This window comes from Tursiops truncatus, chromosome 17 (genome assembly GCF_011762595.2).
Source record: "Tursiops truncatus isolate mTurTru1 chromosome 17, mTurTru1.mat.Y, whole genome shotgun sequence".
Taxonomy (NCBI): domain Eukaryota; kingdom Metazoa; phylum Chordata; class Mammalia; order Artiodactyla; family Delphinidae; genus Tursiops; species Tursiops truncatus.
In genome coordinates this window covers 5,094,929-5,116,080 of record NC_047050.1, presented here as the reverse complement: position 1 = coordinate 5,116,080, position 21,152 = coordinate 5,094,929, and the positions used below count along the sequence as shown (strand labels likewise).

Here is a 21,152-nt window from a genome sequence, read left to right as displayed (position 1 = left end):
AATGTCCTCTCCGTGTATTTTCTTGTCAGTAGTCTGTGTTGCGATTGTATGAAGCGGATTGTTTGTGGTCTCGTAAGAAATAGGAGAGGGAACTGGATATCTGTTGATTGTGGGGAGAGCTTGGATTATACAAAATTTTGAAAAAGCTTGATTGTGAGCTGATTCTGAGGCATTTCAATCCCCAAATGCTTGTCAGCAGGCATCATGATGTCAGAACATTCTGATTAGATTCTTCTATCCAAAGAGCTTCTGACTTGATTCCTTCTCCCTCGATCTGAAAGCCTTGCTGAGCAGTAGCTAAGGGAACTCCTATACCAGGAGAATCCATTGGTCCACAGCTTACCTGGTGGATCAGAAGACTCTGGGCAGAGACACATACGAGGGACTTTTTTCACCCGATTTCCTAATCCTATTGGAGATGATACTATAAGAAACTCACATTAAAGTGCGCATCTGAGATTTATTTAAGATTTTTGAGAATTTTGTTTCTTCCCGTATGCGAAAAGAAGATGCAAGGTTTTCTCTCTTATGTATGTTGGTCCAGCCATGGTGCACTGGTGGGATAACTGCATTACAGACCTTCTGATAGCCTGTGGGCAGCAAAGCAAACACAATGATTTTCCAGTACAGAAGGCAGTGATTGCACCTCGGGGGAAATGACAGATCAGAAGATCAGCTTCCTCCCGGCTCTCCATTTTTTAATCATTGCCCAAGTCCAAAGCAGCTCTGAAACAGAAGTGGTGAGAAGGGGGGCTTTCTGACGTATGTCCTAGCCCCTAGATAATAGCTGTTATCTATTTTCTTTGCAGGAAATCAAGGTTGCCCTTTAATTTCCCCTCTGGGTAACACACTGATATATTTTTATCCTATAGCTTATCAGAGAGTACTGATCAGTTGATGACATTAAGAAGACTTCAGAAGCATAAAACTCAATATGTATTTAGAAGGAGTGACCTGGTGGATGAAGAAAGTTTCCTAAGTTGTGAGTTGCTTTCTTGTGGCAAAGTGAAGTAGAGATTGTTAACACTCCCAAATATATATGAATGCAATTGGATTGTGAACGTGACTCTCTATCTTACAGGAGTTGTCTATAGAAAAAACTCAATGCAATTCAAATTCTTCTACTTTCACCCTAGGAAGATATTTATCTTATACCTATTCAATTTTCATGAAAAATGTAAATGCATTTTTGCAAAGCGTGAGGGAAAATGAAGATAGACGTTTGCATTTTGAAAGAGGGCACCATGATAAGAAAGTGCCCATTTATTTCATGTCTTGGTCCTGTATTATGAAAAATACATGCTCTGCGCAATAACTTCTTTACCTTGAAATGTCATGAAACTCAACCATTGCCTGGCATTGCTGCAGAATTTACCATTACAAAGAGCTAATCTCACGAGGATCTCCCAATTTTGATTCAATTTTCCTTTCTCTTTTCGTCTTAAATCCTCCCTCTATGAAACTGAGTTATTTTTAATTTTCCTATCAAGGCCTATATCTTTCACCTTTCAGTGTTTCAGGCCCGTAATTTCATTTGATCAAGCAATTCCCAACTTCTAAATGTTCCAAATCACCTGTCATAAATTGATGGTTCAGAATTTGAGATGCACTTGCAGAGAGAAATTGCACAATCAAATGGTGCTTATTTTCCTAAACCCACATAGATTACTTTGTTCATGTGTGAGAGTGTGTAATGCTATGTTAAGGTGCCCAAGAAGCTAAATTTGCAGTTGTTTCTGGAGAAAAAGTCCCTCTAATTCCAGCCGCAGAATCACATCTTGTCCAGTAGCCTCCCTGGGAGCAGAAGCTGAACCCCTGGCTCTCTCTACCTCTAGGACATCAGTAGCGGCTCTCAAGGGAAGAGGCTGGGCCATCTGCATGGTGGACGCGGATCTCCAGGGAATTAGAGTCAAGACATTGGCGAAGGTGAGCTGGGAGGCATATCAGGATGGGACTGAGATCCTTGCTGGAGCACCCCAGTTTGCCATCCCTCCTTCCTTCTGTCATTCCAGCCTACTTTTGTCCTGTGAGGGTCTCTGGAAGGATGGCGGGAGTCCTCTGGCCAGAAGTGGTTCTGCTCTTGTCTTGTGACCACTAGCCTTTATCAGCAGTGCTGTCGCCCTGGGGAGAGAGCTATTCATAACTAGAATGCATGAACATGTTTTAAAATCAAAAGTTGCATCAGCTCTTTAGCTTTGCCCTCCAGTCTCATGCCTGGGCATACCTTAGCTGCTTGAAGATTATCAACAGCTATTTGCTTGAACAAGCATTTTGACTTTAAAAGGCACACAGAGAACAAAAACTCTAGACATCAAAATGCCATGTTGCAAAATGAGTCAAGTATGGGGAAGGGGAATCAAATTTTGAATTAGATTACTGAATATACCAAAAATTATAGCTCTAATTACCTACTCTTTTCCTAGGGAGCAAAAGTTTTTTTCTTTTTTTTGGGCGGGGGTTAAAAATATGGACTGCTTCATGAATATATGAGTCACCCTTGCGCAGGGGCCATGATAATCTTCTTCGTATCGTTCCAATGTTAGTATATGTGCTGCTGAAGTGAACACCGAACAATTTTTTTAAACAACTTTATCTTGGAATAATTTTGGATTTGCAGAAAGGTTGCAAAGATAGTACCGACTTTCTGTGTCCCCCTCACCTGGTTTTTCTCCCTCTGTCAACATCTAGTGCTGCCGTGGTACTTTCACAAAACTAAGAACCTGATATTGGAACTTCGGTGTTAAGTCAACCGCAGGATTTCACCCGATTTTCCAGGATCCCACTTGGGGGACAACACCACAGTTTGTTCACACATCTGCTTAGTTTTTGCTGGGCTGTGACATTTTCTCAGTCTTTCATGACCTCGACCGCCGTGAGGGGGATGAGCGTGGATCCGATCTGGTTCATCTTACGTTTTCTTCATGGTGAGAATGGGATTATGGGTTTTGGAACAGATACCGAGGTGAAGTCCCTTTCTTGTCACTTTTACCAGGAGGTACATGACATCCAGGTGGCATCTCTGGTGATGGGACCCTTCCTCACTTGGCTGGGTGGTTGCAGTTCTCTCACTGCAAAGTTACTCTTTTGCCCTTCACTACTCTATTATCTGGAAACAGGGCATGATGTCTAGTGGTCCCGCAGGAGTAGGGAGGGAGAGGATGAAGCCCCACCTCCTGGAGGGGGGAGTGGTATTTGGAGTTTTTCTATAAGGAAGAGCTGTCTCCTCTCTCCCATTTATTTGTTTATTCATTTCTTTATATCGGTTTGGATCATGTATATTTTTTTCAGACTTTGGGTCACACGCGAACTTAGTTTAAGAGGCCTAAGACTCAACCCCGTCCACTGGACAGAGCGCACAGTGCCCTGAAGTGAGCATGGGAGCCGTGGTGCACACACAGGGGTCCCCAGTGGGCCCAGTGGTCCATCGGTGAGAGGGGACTCAGTCACAGCCTCTCCCCAGACACCGCGGGCCGCGAGCCCCTATAGCCGCTACTTTTCTTACTTGCAGCTGTGTGGCTGTCCAGAGCTGCGTTCCTCAGGGAAATGCTCTCTGCCTTATTTCTGTTTCCTAAGCGCTCCTGGACACATGCCTAATAAAGAATCAGCCCCCTTGCTGTCCTTTTTATTGAGAAGTGAAGCATCGTATCCTTAGCTTTTATTCCACAGGTAACAGGGAATTTGACAAACATAGTCCCACAAATCCAGAAATATATCTGTTCTCCAAAAAAACACTAGTTTGTCAAATAACGGCTGAAGGGTTCAACTACACACGGGAAAAATTTGAAATGAGTTGTTGGTGCTGCTGTTTTTTAGTAATTGAAAGGACATAGGTTTGTTTGTATTTCAGGCTTTTTTCTTTTTTCCCCCCCATCTAAGAGGTTTTCATTTTATAACTTGAACTTTAGAATGTTGCCACATTCTAAAAGATTATATTTAGTGCTGACAATCAGAGACATTCATCAGGTCCTCAAAACCTGCTCTGTAGATGTCTGTTATGTGAGTCAGAACACACCGTTTCCCAGGCAGAGAGCCTAAGATGAAGTGCGCAATGATTGTGTTTAGGTACAATTAGGCTGAGCAAAAGCTTTTTTGCTTTTGCTTATATATATGAAGCACCTGAAATGAAGAAATGGATTAAAGTACAGGCTCCACTGTGCTTCCCTCTGCAGGAGGGGAGGGAGCCCCCAGCAGAGCCTCCGGTTTCCCTGCCCTGTTCCCTCATCTACTATCTCATCTCCAAACCCACAGGCGAGAGGAAAGACCACCCTGGAGCATGGGAGTGGGAGGGGTTTTGTCTGAATCCTGCCCACCTCTTATGACAGCAGAGCTTGGGCAAGTCACTTAAATCTGAAAGCCTCAGCCGCTCTATCTGTACAGTGGGGCCAACAGTACCCCTCTGATAGGAACTTTTGTGGAGATTAAAAGAAATGATGTACAGTGCTTTGCAGGGGGCCTGGGACATAATATGGGCTAAACAAATGGCAGCTCAGATGAGTTTGGAAGAAACCCCAGCTGTCCCTGGATGTCAGTAAAGAATCATCCTGAGGGACTTCCCTGGTGGCACAGTGGTTAAGAATCCGCCTGCCAATGCAGGGGACACGGGTTCGAGCCTGGTCCAGGAAGATCCCACATGCCGCGGAGCAACTAAGCCCGTGCGCCACAACTACTGAGCCTGCGCTCTAGAGCCCGCGAGCCACAGTTACTGAGCCCACGAGCCGCAGCTACTGAAGTCTGCGCGGCTAGAGCCCGTGCTCCGCAATAAGAGAAGCCACCGCAATGTGAAGCCCGTGCACTGCAACGAAGACCCAACGCAGCCATAAATAAATGAATAAACAAACAAACAAATGAAAGAATCATCTTGAGGGAATTCCCTGGCGGTCCAGTGGCTAGGACTCTGCGCTTTCACTGCCTTGGCCCGGGTTCAATCCCTGGTTGGGGAACTAAGATCCCGCAAGCCGTGTGCCAAAAAACAAACAAACAAACAAACAAACAAAAACCCAGAATATTCTTGGGCATCTATACATTGCAAAGAAGGAACACTCACAAGGTCAGTCAACAAACTCAGTACTCAATTAGCATAGTTTGCAGATTCGCAGCCTCAACTGAAGTATTCTATGCGGCAAAACGGAGTCTTCTGCTGTGAGTAAGCTGACTTCCTCTTATGAACTCTTCAATGTTAAAATGAAATTTACAGAAAAGGACAATAGCAAGAAAACTATGTCAGAGACTGTGGGGTCATATTTCAGATGATAAAGTCACGGCAGAGAAAACTCCAGGCTCCATCCCATGGCCCCTTTCTGAGGAGGAGGGTCTCTATTGCAAGAAGATATTAGAGGCCGGGGAGATGCATGGAGAGCCATCCAGGGAGGGGAGGGGGATTCAAGCGGAGAGCTGGTAGACCTGGAGATGCGACGAGAGGGGAAGAACACACTTGGGGAGAGGGAAAAAGAGAGCTTCAGGCCTGTGTACGCTTATGGGCTCACCGAATGCTGTAATTCTAATTTCCTTTAAATCAGAAGAGAAAAATAAATAGAAAAGTAATTACTGTAATACACACTAATAAACACAGACTGATTATATTAGCATATATACCAGAACAGCTGTAAAATGTATTCATGTGTCTATTACTACAGGGCCTTCCTGGTGACCCCCGTGTGGTTCCCTGACTTCAAATGTATCAATGTTAATTTCCTGAGGGAGACAAGTTTTCTGCTGTTACATAGGAAGATATCCTTGTTCTTAGGATACAGGCTGAAGTATTTAGATATGAACTATTGCAATGTCTGGAGCAAATGATCAGGGAGACAAAGAGATATTAGTGAACCTAGATGATGGGTATCTTAGTTTACATCATGCTGAAATTTCTGTAGGATGGAATTTTCAAAATTAAACTCGAAGAAAATAAAATGAGAAGATTTGGAGAAAAAAAAAAAATTTTCAGAGTTGTGTGGAATGCTGTGAGACGTAACACTGCTCAAGAGAGCTGCAGTCACCTCCTGCTTGACTCTTCAATGCTTTTGGAGTTGAGTATATGGAGTTTCTTTTCAGAGCAGTCATTGGTGTTAAAGCAAGAGCAGTGTCACTCTAAAAGGCTCTAGTTCATTTGGGTTGTGGCCACATTGAGCTGTCTACCAAAAGCAAGGTGGATACTAACTGGGGCACCTGGACCAGGAGTTATGCTCCAGACCAGGCAGGGTCTGAACATCATGTCGAGGGTGATGACTATGTTGCCTGAAGAACTGCTTCTTGGAACCCCTAGGATATGGAACTGTAGGGTGAAGAGGCCTCCTGGCCCGGGGGAAAGACAAAATGGAAGCCTTTGGATCTTCGGAAGAAGACGCCCCAGATGATAACATTCCATGCAATGCAAAGGGAAGGAAGTGCTTTCTGAAAAGGAAGGGACCTGTACCCTAACTGCTGTTCCCTGAGATCTGAAGTCAGGCAACCATACTGGGGTCACCAGGAAGGCCCTGTAGTAATAGACACCAAGAGAGCAGAGGACAACTAAGCTGAAGGTCCTGGCTCAGGATCAGGGCTTAAGGCTTTGAGGGTGAGGGCTGGCTTCAGATAGGGTGCCACTGAGTCTTATGTTCCGAGGGTCTAGCTACCCTGGTGTGGTACGGGCGTTTGGAGAAACAATGCTGAGCACCTGAGGGCTCCCCCGGGTTGGGACACACAGTTTTGAGGGCACTAGCCTGCTGTGGCCCCCTTTGCCTGGCAAAGCAATAAAGCTATTCTTTTCTACGTCACCCAAACTCTGTCTGTGAGATGTAATTTGGTGGTCAGGGTCAGAGGCTCCATCCAGTTTCACCACCCTCCCGGCACAGAGAAGCATTCTTGTTTGCCAACCTGGAAGCTCCCTGAACCCCTTCCATGAGAGTTTTTATGGAGGTTCCATTACGTAGACATGATTGATTAAGTCATTGGCCAATGGGGATTGAGCTCGATCTCCAGCCCCTCTCCCCTCCTCAGAGGAAGTGGAGGAGGGGTGGGGTTGAAAGTTCCAACCCCCTAATCCTGAGGTTGGTTCCCTTGGCAACCAGCTTCCATCCTTAGGGGCTTTGCACAAGTTTATTAACATAAATTCAAGTGCGGTTGAAGGGGCTTGCTGTGGATAACATAAGATGTTTGTCAACGTCATTGCCCTATTCCTGAACTATTTCAGAAACTGGGGACGAAAACCAAAATCAAAACAAAAGATGTTCCTGTCTCTGTTACCACTTAGGAAACAACAAGGGTTTTAGGAGCTCTGGCCAGGAGGTGGGGATGAAGACTGAAATATATATTTCTTATTATCTCACAATATCACATGTGAGATATTCTAACATATAGGTACTGTTTGAAAGACAGTAATAAAGGACACATATATCTACCCCCAAATTTAATAAACAGAACAGTGCCAGTACTTTATAATAATGTTTCTTGAGCACTGTTTTATAATTATTTCCCAAATTTTCTCAAAAGTAATTGCTGTCCCAAATTTTGTTTACCATTAACTTTCCTTGTTTTACATTTTTACCACATACGTATATGTATATATGCATTAGAGACAATAGTTGGATTTTTTGAAAATTTATAGAAATGGGATCTTAATACCCTATGTGTTTTTATGTGAATTACTCTTTTTTCCTCAGCATAATATTTTTAGATCCATCACATGGATGTTTATGGCTACATCTGGTTCATTATCACATTCAATTTTTTTTATATTAATATAACTTTTTCCTTGCATCCAGTTTCTTGCAGTGATGCCTAACACTAGGACCATTCTTCCATATGTGTTCTATTAGACAAGTGCAAGGGTTTCTTTAAGGAACATAACTGGGGGTAGAGTTGCTGATTATCGCATGTTTTCATGTTCAAATTTACTAAGTCATGTCAGAGGATTTTCAAAATGATTGCATCAATTTACCCTCTGATAGCAGCGCTTATAAGTTCCTGTTACCCGACGACCTAGCCAAACTTTGTTGTTTTAAATTTATGCCGTGTGGCTGAAGTATAACGGTATTTCAGGGTGGTTTTAATTTGGTTCCTAATGCGACTGAGATTTTGTTGATGAACATTTTGGGAAGTGCCCGTTAATGTGCTTTTCTAAGTTTTCAGTTGGGTTGTTTATTGTTTCCTTATTAATTTGTAGAGTTCATACATTCTGGACATTGATCTTCTGACAATCGTAAGTCTTAAAAATACCACTTTTTCTCCAGTTCGCGCCTTGTTGCCGTGTGCCGTCCTTGTTGCCGTGTCTTTTTAAACAAACAGAGACCTTAATTCACATTTAATTAAGATCATATTTAATTCTTAAATCTTAAGAATTCTTAAATCACATTTAAATCTTAATAAAAGATTCACATTTAATTAAGATTTAATTAATTCACATCTTAATTCCTTTAAGAGGTTCTTAAAACCCTCTAAGATCTAGGTTATACAGAGATTCTCTTAAATTTTTCTCTTAATAGATAACCAAGTGCCTCAGTACCATTTAATGAATATTATTTCCTTTCTTAACTGTGACAACAGCTCGGCAGATATCAAAGTTCAACATATGTGCACATCTATTTCTGGCCTTTCTCTTCTCTTCTGTTGGCTTTATATATCAATGCACCAGCATCGCACTATCTTGATTACTAGCTATTGATTTCTAGAAGGTCAAATCTTTCTACCCCTGCTACCACCTCATATTTCCCATGAAAGAATAGGTTGGCTATTTGGGGTCCCTGCTTTTCCATAAAATAGAATCCACTTATCAAGTTTCATGCAAAATCCTACTGAGATTATGCTTGGAAAGTTCCTTGATTCAGTTTATCATTTTGGGGAGAATTAACATCTTTACAATATTGAGTCTTCCCATCAGTGACAATGAAATGTCTTCAAATGTCTTTCAAGAAAGGTATATACTTTATTTTCATAAAGGACTTGAACATCTTTTACTGGATTTATTCCCAGATATGAATCTTTCGATGATCTTTAAGCCAGCAGTCCCCAACTTTTTGGCACCAGGGACCGGTTTTGTGGAAGACAATTTTTCAGCGGATGGGGCTGGGGGTGGGGGGTGGTTCGGGTGGTTATGCGGGTGACGGGGAGCCGCGGGTGACGGGGAGCCGCGGATGACGGGGAGCTGCAAATGAAGCTTTGTTTGCTCACCTGCTGCTCACCTCCTGCTGTGCAGCCTGGTCCACGGCCGGGGGTTGGGGACCCCTGTTTTAAACGGTATCTTTTTCAATGTTGCCTTTTCTAAGTGCTCTTAGATCGCCATCTTTGAGCATTCCTGTGCTTTTATGTTTAGAATTGCTCCCAGTGAGAAATGTGTTCTGCCAGCACGTGGGGCCACTACCAACCTGGGGCCACTTTACATTCGATTTCCAGTTTGGGGACTTTCAGGTTACACAGGCAGTTGGGATTCTGGTTGCCAATTGTGCACCTGCTGGCTTGTGATTCAAAGACTTCTCCACCTCTCCCCAGAGTCCCAAGGCAGCACGTGGTAGATCTGATCAGACGTCCTGGGCTTTGCCTGGGTGCCCACCCATGGATGCTTCTTACAGACCAGGTTGGGCCACCAAACTCAGGCAGATGTCCTCAGACGAACACAGTTCCCGCCCTACCCAGCCATGTGCAATCCTGCCTCTGGTTTATATTGTTTGCCTTCCTTTACCCTCAGCTCTACCAAGGTTTAAAAAGATAATATTTTTTAAGTTTTAATTAAATTAAGCATTTTTAGGCATTTTATCCTAGGAAGAGTTTTTCTGTCCATCCACTCTGCCATACTGCCAGAAATAGAAGTTACTCCCCACCTCCTTCTTTTTACTTAGAAAAGAAAAAGGAATTGATTAGTTGGCATAATTTTCTTAATGAATTCCTGTTGATTCCACGTTCTCTTTAACTGCTCACAACAGTTTTGTTTGATTATCATTTGAAACGTTGTATGCTAAAGTCATCAACCTATCCTTTCCATTTCTATGCTTTTCCCCTTAAAAATGGAGACTTGCTTTCTTCCGGTCCTGGAATCTCCCCAAGGATTCATGCTTTTCAAATAATTCCCCAGGGTGACTCTGATGTCACAGCTGCCATCTCTTACAATATCCTCCACATAATTTATTTGAGTCTGGAAATTGGAAATCCGACAGTCCTCTCATTATCTTCTCAGATAATCTGAGTATTTCTCTCTACTTTTCCACTTTGCACCCTGGTATTAGGGCTCAGAGCGAGCCTGAGGAAGTATAGTGAGGACTGAAGTGTGAGCAGCATTTCAGATCCAGGACAGGTATATATGACCACCCAGAGTTCCAGATTCTAGGACAAACCCTAGGTGATCGTTCATGCAGAAGCCCCGAGAGAGTAGGGTCTGGGGATCTGCATTGTAACAGACTCCCCGTGTGTTCCTTAGAGCACAAAGCTTGAAGACCCCTGTTTTAAAAAGATAAATACAGAAATTCCAGGGATAGGAAAATTGAAGGAAAATTTGCCTGCATCTCTGAAAGGACTCCATCTCTCCGTGGACAGCTCTGCAGCTCTCCACACTTTCTTGTCTTTTAGGGCAAGAGAGAGATGTGAGGGAGAGAGAGAGAGAGAGAGAGAGAGAATACCACGCGTCGGGTCAAGTAGTTTACCCAAATCACGGGGCTAGTATCCCAGTAAGAAAACGGTTTGATTCTCTCCACCACACTTCTATTCCTGTTCCTGACATTCTGAGGTAGCACAAAACCTTATAAGCCTTTTTTTTTTTTTTCCTAATCAAACTGTATTTTTTTCTTTCAGCTGAGAGACAAATTTTTTCTGATACTACCAAAACTCTCCACCAGGCCGTGGAGGCTTACGCATCTAAAATACCTCTCTTCAAGCTTTTTTTTTTTTTTTTTTTTATATTCTTTTTCTCCTTTGGGCAGAAATACTGAAGTAATGATAGGAAAATTGGTAAAAGTGGGCCTTTTCAAATGACGCTTGAAATGGACAGTGACACCTCTAACCAGCAAAGGAGTCCTGTCTGGGAAACTAACGCATGCAGCCTCTCACACCCCCATTGCTTCACCTCTCACACCCCCGTTGCTTCACCTCTCACACCCCCATTGCTTCACCTCTCACACCCCCGTTGCTTCACCTCTCACACCCCCGTTGCTTCACCTCTCACACCCCCGTTGCTTCACCTGGGCCCAGGTAGGCACTGCCCCTTGTTGGCTTCACCTGAAGCAACCGGAACTAAATTCTTCATCACCCACTCAGAGTTTTAAACCATTCCTTTTGGAAGATTCCTAACGCTTGTATCAGAAAAATGAAATGTCTCACAGCTATTCATCATTACTCAGTTGAATTCACATTTAAGCTCTTTTGATATTGAGGGTTTTCTAGTAATACGCCAAAGGACGCTACTATATTAAATGAAACAAATTCTGTTACACAGGCCATGATACACATGGGACACAGAACACAACAGAATAATGGGAGGAGCTAGATTTTAACCTAAGGCCGTAATGTCATCATGTATATTTCATTTCAAGCGGCTTTCTCATCTTTTACCGCAGGAATTCATATCCTTGGTGGGCAGCACCACAAATTTCTTCTCATTAATATTTTATTTTCTTTCTAATTTAATAGAAACTAAGACATTTTAGGCCAAATTGATTTGAGTTAATATAATTTTTTAAATGAAATGTATATTATTATACATGTATAATGCATAAATTATTAAATTTATAAAATATTGTGCAGTGCTGCAATATTAAAGAAACAGATGTGACGATCCCCTTATTATTCAAAACAATTATGTCTTTGGGTTTCATCCCTAGTTTATAATAAAGGCTGATAAATATCTGGTAGGGTTTTTTCTTCTATTAAGTGACTTGCTTCTCTGTTCCGCTTCGTATTGGTTTTACCATAATATGTTGGGATTAAATAGATCAAGATTCATTATATTTGTGCTTTAACTTCATTAAAGCATTAATGTTCTACATAGATCTTCTTATGTTCTTTTGTAAAATTAGCTACCATGTATAATTTTGTTGTCCTTGTTATTTCCTTAATAGACTTACTTTATGCCTTTATCACTGAGATGTTCTCTTTCTTTTTTCTGTACAACATACTCAGAAAATAAGTGGAATCCTTTCAGTTATGCCACTTTGGGGGGTAAATTCAACTCCTGTGTTTTTATTTGGATCTGTTAAATTTAGTTTTTAATCTATATTTTGTTTTTTAATTAATTTTTGTTGCAGTATAGTTGATTTACAATGTTGCATTAGTTTCTGCTGTACAGCAAAGTGAATCAGTTATACATATACATATATCCACTCTGTTTTAGATTCTATTCTCATACAGTTCATTACAGAGTATTGAGTAGAGTTCCCTGTGCTCTACAGTAGGTTCTTATTAATTATCTATTTCAAATGTAGTAGTGCATATATGCCAATCCCACTCTCCCAACTTACCCCTGCCCCACCCCCTTTTCCTCTTGGTAAGCATAAGTTGGTTTCCTACATCTGTGGCTCTATTTCCGTTTTGTAAATAGGTTCATTTGTACCATTTTTTTAAAATTCCACATATAAGCGATATCATATGATATTTGTCTTTCTCTGTCTGCCTTACTTCACTCAGTATGACGATCTCTACATCCATCCATGTTGCTGAAAATGGCATTATTTCATTCTTTTTTATGGCTGAGTAATATTCCATTGTATTTATGTACCACATCTTCTTTATCCACTCCTCCATCGATGGACATTTAGGTTGCTTCCTTGTCCAACCTGAATGCATGCAATCTCGTCTGATCTCGGAAGCTAAGCAGGGTTGGGCCTGGTTAGTACTTGGATGGATCTGTTAACTTTAATTGCTTGGTTTTAAAGACACTGACTTGACTCCCATTGTACTAAAATCTTAGGCCAGAGTAGAATCAAAGAGAAGCTTAAATTTCCAAGAAGTCCGTGCTTTAAGAGGAAACCTACTAGTTGAATCCCCACGTCCAGTCCCCAAATCTTATCAGAGGTTACTTCGGTTACATCCTTCCACCTCTGGGTCTTCATTGCTGTGCGCGGGCTTTTTCTAGTTGCGGCGAGAGGGAACTACCCTTCGTTGTGGTGCCCAGACTTCTCATTGCCGTGGCTTCTCTTATTGCGGAGCACGGGCTCTAGGCACGTGGGCTTCAGTAGTTGTGGCACGCAGGCTTAGTAGTTGTGGCGCACGGGCTTAGTTGCTCCAAGGCATGTGGGATCTTCCTGAACCGGGGCTTGAACCCGTGTGCCCTGTATTGGCAGGCGGATTCTTAACCACTGCACCACAGGGAAGCCCAGTGTGCTTGATGTTATGAAATGACTTAGGATAAGGTTTGGACATTATCCTGGGAAAAGTGAAATTCGAGCAGGCTTCTAAGCAGCAGAAGGTCAGGAGGAGGATGAATGTCAGGCTTTCAACTTGGTGATTTCAGGGCCCGGGAGATCCCCTGGGAAGGCTGGTGCTACTGCAGTAGCTCAGGGGTGCCATCCTGAGCTTGAATCCGAGTACAGGGAGTCAGAACTGGAAGAAGGAAGGAAAATGGAGCATTGCAAGTGTGGTCAACTGTTTGGACTCTTAATGTCAAGTCTAAGAAATGGAGAGAAAAATTGCCTCTTCATCTGATTCTTCTCCCTTTACCACTTGGATCCCCATTCTTGATCCCCTTTGTAAGAGCAACAAAAATTGACACTTGTATGGTGTTTACTTATTTTGATATACTTTCAAAAACATTTTGAGGAAACACAACAATTATTATTTCCCTCGATTTTTAATGATAAAACAATGAGATTCACAGAAATTTAGGGATTCATCCCAAGAACTGTAGCCAGTCAGTAGCTGAGTTGGGATAAGACACAGGTCTTCTTATTCTGTGTGTTTTGTTGTTCTTGTTGTTTTAACTTCGTGACAGAGCGTTCCATGATGAGTCAGGACAGAAGCCTAGGCGTGATTCAACCACATGTTGGCAAAAGTCACAGGCTGATCTATGGAAGAGCTCTGCGTGGCGAGCCCAGCAGGGGAGGATGATGGGGATGACACAACATACAGGGACAGAATATGACACATAGGTAACCCTTAACTTCTGTTTTCCCAGGAAGAGGTCAAGTCCCCATCAAAATCAGCATCTGCTCTCCATACCATGGCAAAGAGACTCTGGGAACTTCAAAGCTAACAATGTCAAGACTCCAAAGGGAGTTTTATATCCTGTGTGCTCGAGGAGTCTAACCATCTTCTTATTTAGATTATACTGAGAAAAACTCTCCTTTAATCAATTACTTTTGTGTTACTCTTTGCATGTTAATCACCAGCCTTCACCAGTGGTAACAATCACAGATACAATCCGTGCCCGAGTGGAAAATTGTAGCCCTTGAGGTTATCGTGTCATTGCTGGAGTCCAAAGGCAGGCTTGCTGGAGGGCCAGGCTCGAACCCTGAGAGGCGAGGCGTTTCCACCTCATTATCTTGAGCAGCAGGGATTCTAAATTCTCTCTTAAAAAATAGGTCAGTGTTGGGGGCATAGGAGGGCACTAAATCTAGAACCATCTGGCTGATGATAAGGAAAAATAGCTGTTATCATTGAAGGCACAGCACCAAACGTGCGTAATTAATAATTTTGACGCGTCAGCATTTATACACAATGAAATATCTAGCAGTGATGACTTTTGAAATTTTATTTTTATGAGTTTTGAAATTTTATTTTATAACTTACATGCAGTAAAATTTACCTTGTTTTAAATTTGGGTTAATGAAATGCCTGAATAAGAATGTTTTGCATAAATAAAGAGCTTTCTTTAAATTCTCAAGTGTAAGTGGTAATATAGACAGTAACTAAAAGGTTGTTTCCAAGTAGAAATCCAGATAAAATAGACTTCCTTGGGAAGGAACAGGGTTGTTATAGCAGAAATGTAAAAAGAAAGGGTCAATAGCCGTGTCAAATACAACATATATCAGAGATATTTGAAATTACAAGAGAGCCTCCTCTTAGGGAAAAGGAGGGTAAGGGTTCATGTTAATCAAAAGATAATCCCCCAAAGAAGCAGGTGTAACACAGAGACAGAAACAGATGACTGTAAAGAGTATAAATAGAGACCCAGGCGATTCTGGAGGACGGGATTAGGGCTGGCACGTTTGGAAGGGCGGAGGAATGAAAGGGACAAGAGGAGAGAGGCCCAGGGACTCATAGGCCAAGAGGGATTCTGGTAGCAGACACTGCACAGCTCTGCGCAAGTGACATCATCTGAGGCCAGCACCCGGCGTGAACACTAGGGCAACACACACACACAAAACAGCCATATCTTCTCTTAGTCTGCTTGAGCTGCCAAAAAAATTACCACAGACTGGGTGTCTTAAGCTACAGACATTTACATCTCACAGTTCTGGAGGCTAGAATTCCAAGATCAAGTTTCCAGCCAATTCGATCCTCGGTGAGAGCTCTCTTCCTGCTTGTAGATGGCTTCTTTCTCACCAAGTCCTCACACAGGGCATGTGGACAGGGGACGGGGCTGGGGAGCAAGCCCTCTGGTTTCTCTTCTTTTTTTTTTTTTTGCAGTACGCGGGCCTTTCACCGTTGTGGCCTCTCCCGTTGCGGAGCACAGGCTCCGGACGCGCAGGCTCAGCGGCCATGGCTCACGGGCCCAGCCGCTCTGCGGCATGTGGGATCTTCCCGGACTGGGGCACAAACCCGTGTCCCCTGCATCGGCAGGCGGACTCTCAACCACTGCGCCACCAGGGAAGCCTGGTTTCTCTTGTTATAAGGATACTAATCCTACTGGATCAAGGCCTGCTATGGATTGAACTGTGTTCCCTCCAAAATACATATGTTGAAGCCCCTAAACCTCCGCCCATACAATGGGACTGCATTTAATCCAATTGGGCTGGTGCCCCCATAAGAAGAGTAGAAGATGCCACAGTGCTCCCTCCCCCTCTCCCTCTCTCTCTCTCTCCCTCTCTCTCTCATTCTCTCTCTCTTTCTGCCATGTGAGGACATAGAAGAAGACAGCTGTCTTATGAGCCAGGAAGAGAGTGTCACCAGAAACTATATCAGCCAGCACCTTGACCTTGGACTTCCCGGACTCCAGAACAGTGAGAAATAAACGTCTGTTGTCTAAGCCGCGCAGTCTGTGGTATTTGTTACAGCGGCCTGAGCTGACTACTACAGAGCCTCATCCTTATAACATCATCTAACCTTCATTACCTCCTTCTAGGCCCCATCTCCAAATATAGTCGCACTGAAGGTTAGGTCTTCAACATGTGAATTTGGGGGACACACACACTCAGTCCATCACAATAGCTGTTTCAGTGGGTCCACATTTGCCTGCCTTCGACCTCTGCCAGGAACGTGCTTCACAGCCCCCTGGAGAGGACATGCCAGCTGCACAGGCCTAAACCTGCCCTGCCTGCCTGCCTCTGCCCACACACCAGGCTCAGCCCATCCTAAATCACTTCACTCCAGGAGCTCCAGCTTCAATGGCAAATGACACAAATAAACTTCCTTCACGTGGAGGGAGGAGCTCTGGGCTCCCCAAGCAAGTGGTGTTGGTGGTGGTATAAAGGGAAAGTTCCCTCATGCATTCTTATGTTATTTAACTGCACCAAACTGAGATTTCCTTCTACCATTGAAAAAGAGATGAGAGATAAAACCCATCCTCTCTTTGAGACGGCTCCTTTTATACCCCCTACATTGTCATTCTAGAAAAGTCTGTCAAGTTGGATTGCCCAAATTCCAGTTTAGCATCTCCTAGATACTTAAATCCATGAAAGAGGGTCCAAATGAACGAGATTAATTTTCTTCTCAAAATCTCAGGAAAATAGTGGGTGGAAAATGAGTTACACAGAACCACACTCTGCTAGTCAAGGAGGGTGATGTGATTACTACAGCGCCATTCTATGATCTATTACTTGAAACCAATGCTTAATTACCAGTAGTAATGGAAAGAACTAATGAGACATGAGTAACTGGAGCTGCACATTCTTCCAAATATTAATTTAGCCATAGATTTCCATATCTGTCCCCATTAAAACTTTCAGGGATGTACATCCATTTCCCTGCTTCAGCTCTTTGTGTGAGACGAGCGCAAATAGTGACAAGGACAAAAACAGGTTGAACAATTGGTCTGAAAAATCCATAAAGATCATAATCGGCCCCTCGTTGTTTGAGAATTAACTACAGGCGCACTTCTCTCTAATATTGGGGACACCGTATATTGTAAAGGTGTAGAAGGAATTTGAATGAGAATGTTGAGTTTGGCGCAACCTGAATCAGAATGAATGATGTTGCATTGCTCTCCTCTTGAGTCCGTAAGGGTCTCTCAAGCTTTCTTTGTATCGTCCCCGGCGAGAGAAGCATGAGCTTTTGGAAGGATCTTTTTGTGCTTCAGACTTCAGTGTCTTAGGTTTTGCTGAAACTTTGCATCCTAAGAGTGAGGATATGACGCTAAGGACTGAAATGGGACATCGATGGCCACTTCACTGGCCACACACTCGTGAACATATGAAGGGATCATCTATTGTTTCATTTCGGTTCAAAGAACTGCCTCTCAGTTCTCAACTCTTTCTGTCTAAGAGGGGCGTACTCTGCTACTCGCCTCACTCCCTTTCCCCCACATCGTGCAGGTTGACATAAAGAGGAGAGACACAGACTGAAGGCAGGATGAGGGGCTTGGAAGCAACAGGTAGCTAAGGAGACAGTGGCGGGGTGGGGTAGGCTGCGGGAGCAGTGGGGCCACTGAGAGCAGAGGGAAGAAGCACCTGAGAAAAGCTCTGGACGAAATAAGACATGGCGACTAAACAGCAAAGGAGAGGAGGAATCAAAGACAGTTCCAATATCTCTACCCGGAAGATGGGAATTCTGTTCTTACTCTAGGGAAAAATTTCTGAAAATGTACCCCAAATATTTCCAGGTTCCAGAGGGCACTGGAACAGTAGGGTGGATTGAGCAGAAAATGGTGTTGATACAAGTTACAAGGTTGGTAATGTTATAGGAGACAAATATAATTAAGAAATGGGGGGGTCACCTCTTTTTCACTCTTCTGTTATAAAGATTATGACCAGGTCCAGCCATGTAAGGGGAAGTTTACCAGCATAAAGTGAGGCATATTTTGCTGAAGGATGGGAGATAAAATGATCCCTTCTGTTTCTTACTCTTACTCCCATGATATAGTAAGGAAAATAAAATAAGAATTTTGAATTTGGGAAGGCATTTTTGAAACAATTCTATAATAAAGAAAAAACTAACTTAGGTCAGTCTCTTCCTTTCATTCTTATGAAAATTTTATTTCAGAGAAAATAAAGCATTGTATGATCTAATCGTTGACATGCTGATTGTATAAATTAATGCGAGCTAAAATTTTGAAATTCTATAGGAAACAATTCTACATAATTATAACTGATTGTGTTCATTATTGGGGGAAGTTTATGTCAATAAATTTAATGAAATAATAACAGTAAGCTCCCCAAATGATATACAGTGTTTCTCACACACAAATCATTAAGTGTGGCAAAGGAAGGCATTACTGGGTGAGAGTTCTAGAATAGAAAATCAAACTTAATTATATGAGATGGTAAATTGCTACTGAGTTACTGGCCGTTCTCCCTGACGTCTGGCAACATGACTCTGCCCCCTGATCCCTTGCCATCAATTAATATTTAAGCAACTGCTTAAGATGAACAATCACAGCATGAGTTAACTTAATTTTGCCTGTGGTTGAAGCACAATTTGCTGTTCTCCATTACTGTAAAAGCCATAAAACCACATTAGAAATATCATATTAAGAGGTGGACACAGCAACACTGAGGTGGACCTCAGCCCCACTGCTGCAATTCTTTACACGTAGGATGGAGTTGGTGTTTTGTCAACTGTGATCTTAGAAGTCCTAACCTGTTCATGTCACACTATTTTATTTTTGTTATAAATTCATCCTTCTTATCATGTCTCTGCTCCTGTATTTTCTACTAAAGAGTGAGCCTCAGCATGTTCAGAAAGTGTTCGTCTTGTTTATGGTTGTATTTCCAGTGTCCAGAGCAGCACCTGGTCATAACAGAAATAAATGCTGTCGATGAAAAAAACGAAGCTGTGAAAGGGAGCTAAAATAATCAGTCTAACAAGGGTACAAACAGAATTACAGCTTACAGGTTCATAATGAAACTCTTAGATCATATAGTTGGTCCACTCCTCTGAGGGATGAGTTGGAAGCCCAGGCTTTGGATTTCCAAGAGATTGAAAGTACGACTCATCGAATGGGAATAGGTGAGGCCCTGATGTCAAAGCACGCTCCTGCATTGCCTGGTCTCCAGCCCCTGGCACCGCACTACGCTCATATCTACGAGTAAAATACTTAGACCCATTTTTATGAATTTCAAGATGGAGCCTGTCTCACTGGACCCAGCTGATTGCCATTCCACTGCAACCATCAGAGGCATGTAAGAGAACTCCAGATTCTTTAGTTTATGAACTTAAACCTACTGAAAGCTAACTGTCTCACTTTAAATGTTAGACCTATTCATTCTCTAATATGATTTTTCCACACTTTTCAAAAGTTATTAGCTATACTTCACAAAGTTGAAAATCCCCAATGTTGGGTTTACCTAGAGTGTCAGCTAAAATATTTTATGTTGGGTTTACCTAGATGTCAGCTAAAATATTTTATGTTGGGTTTACCTAGATGTCAGCTAAAATATTTTACAAGCTACATGGAGACAGATGACAGCTCACTTTTTTTCTGAAAAACAATTTGCACTTTCAGTCTGACGTTTAAAAAAAAAAATCCCTGTACACCAAAATGCACGGTTGTAGGAGATTCACTACAGAGGTGAATCAATCTTGGGATTTTTACTTGTAACAAAAAAGACCTTGCAAGAGTTTCACCCAGGATGGGCCCAGAGGACAGGCATTATTCTATAATCTGTTTCACAAATATTTACTTAGCTCCTAACGTGACCTAAAGGTACAGGGCAAACAACTTGGACCTGGACTCGTTCTGTCTTCCAGTCAAGACGACAGAGAGATTTTGAAAAGGCAAGTTCAGTGATATGAGAGCAATAATAAAGAAGTGAAAATACAGGGTGAGATGGTCCGCGAAGCAGGGGAACTTAAGACCTTCCTGAGGAAAAGACGCAAACTGAATGAGTTGATCAGGCAGAGGAAAGGCAGGCAGAAAGAAAACGGTCCTTAGGGTCCTCGGATAGCCTTCAGTAGCTGAGCCTGTCTATGACGGCTCTCATGCGAATTTGGAGGAAGGAAATTTGATGATTGCAGCTAGGGTCAGACGTTCACCTTTAGTCCAGTCACGCCCATGGAAACGGTCTTCAAGGCCTATCTGGCTCAGGAAACGTTCTTCTCTTATACGAAATGCCAGTTCTTGCAGGAGGTGATACTAGCTCCCAAGGATGCTGATGCCATTGTGGGGCGAGGGCCCAGCACCACGTCCCTGGTTTGACTATTGTAGAGGCGGCGCCCGTGGGACTCGGCAGACAGTCGTCTCATGACTGAGACTGATTCCAGTGGAAGAATACAAAGCAACACCATCAAAGGGAAACGCACCTGGGTTGAGTCAGGGGGAGACCAGGTGCGGCGTCCTCTCCCAGCGGGGTCACACAGGCTGCTCTACGCGCGCTGCAATCAGAACTGAAGCGTGACAGCTTGTGTGAAACCCTGCCAACCAGGGAGGCTCATCAGAGACTCAGGCCCAGGGCCTTTATTGGGGGAGAATCATGGATTCTCCCCTGCTTAGAATACCCCCAAATCAGGACTCCCAGAAGGAAAGGGAGTGTTCAGCATAAACCACGGTTTTGGGTAAACAGTTCAGTGGTTCTCACTGAGCCTCTCCTGTTGTCATTTAGGGAATGATGGCAACACTCCGGATACCCAGGGTCCCAGACACCAGGCCAAGGACCAGCTTTGCCAGTGGGTCTTTCAAAGGATTGTGGGCAAGCTTGCTGGGTTAACTCGCTCTCACACACAGGGTCTCAGCAAACGCCCTCACTCTATCCCCAAGAGGAAAAAGACCGCGTCTGTGTCCACACTCTAGGGTGCCGCTCCTATTTAAGTGATATTTGTGATGAACATGCATTTGCCATTTACTGAGCCTTGGGTTCTGTACCTTAAACACGGTTCATTTTCCGTGAGTATCGAGGGTTTTGTGTAGCATAAACCATCCTTGTAGAGCTACCATTTATCCAGACAGT

At 43.0% G+C, this 21,152-nt stretch overlaps 1 long non-coding RNA gene and 1 other non-coding gene across 2 annotated transcripts; one reads left to right on the top strand and one right to left on the bottom strand.

The window, feature by feature from the left end:
- Positions 1-749: 749 nt before the first annotated feature.
- Positions 750-3,003, top strand: LOC141276838 (uncharacterized). The gene is made up of 3 exons (XR_012327017.1): positions 750-982; positions 1,836-1,926; positions 2,689-3,003. It is a non-coding gene; the product is annotated as an uncharacterized lncRNA (long non-coding RNA).
- On the bottom strand, positions 2,461-2,567 carry LOC117308774 (U6 spliceosomal RNA). The gene has a single exon (XR_004522955.1). It is a non-coding gene; the product is annotated as a U6 spliceosomal RNA (small nuclear RNA).
- Positions 3,004-21,152: the final 18,149 nt, after the last annotated feature.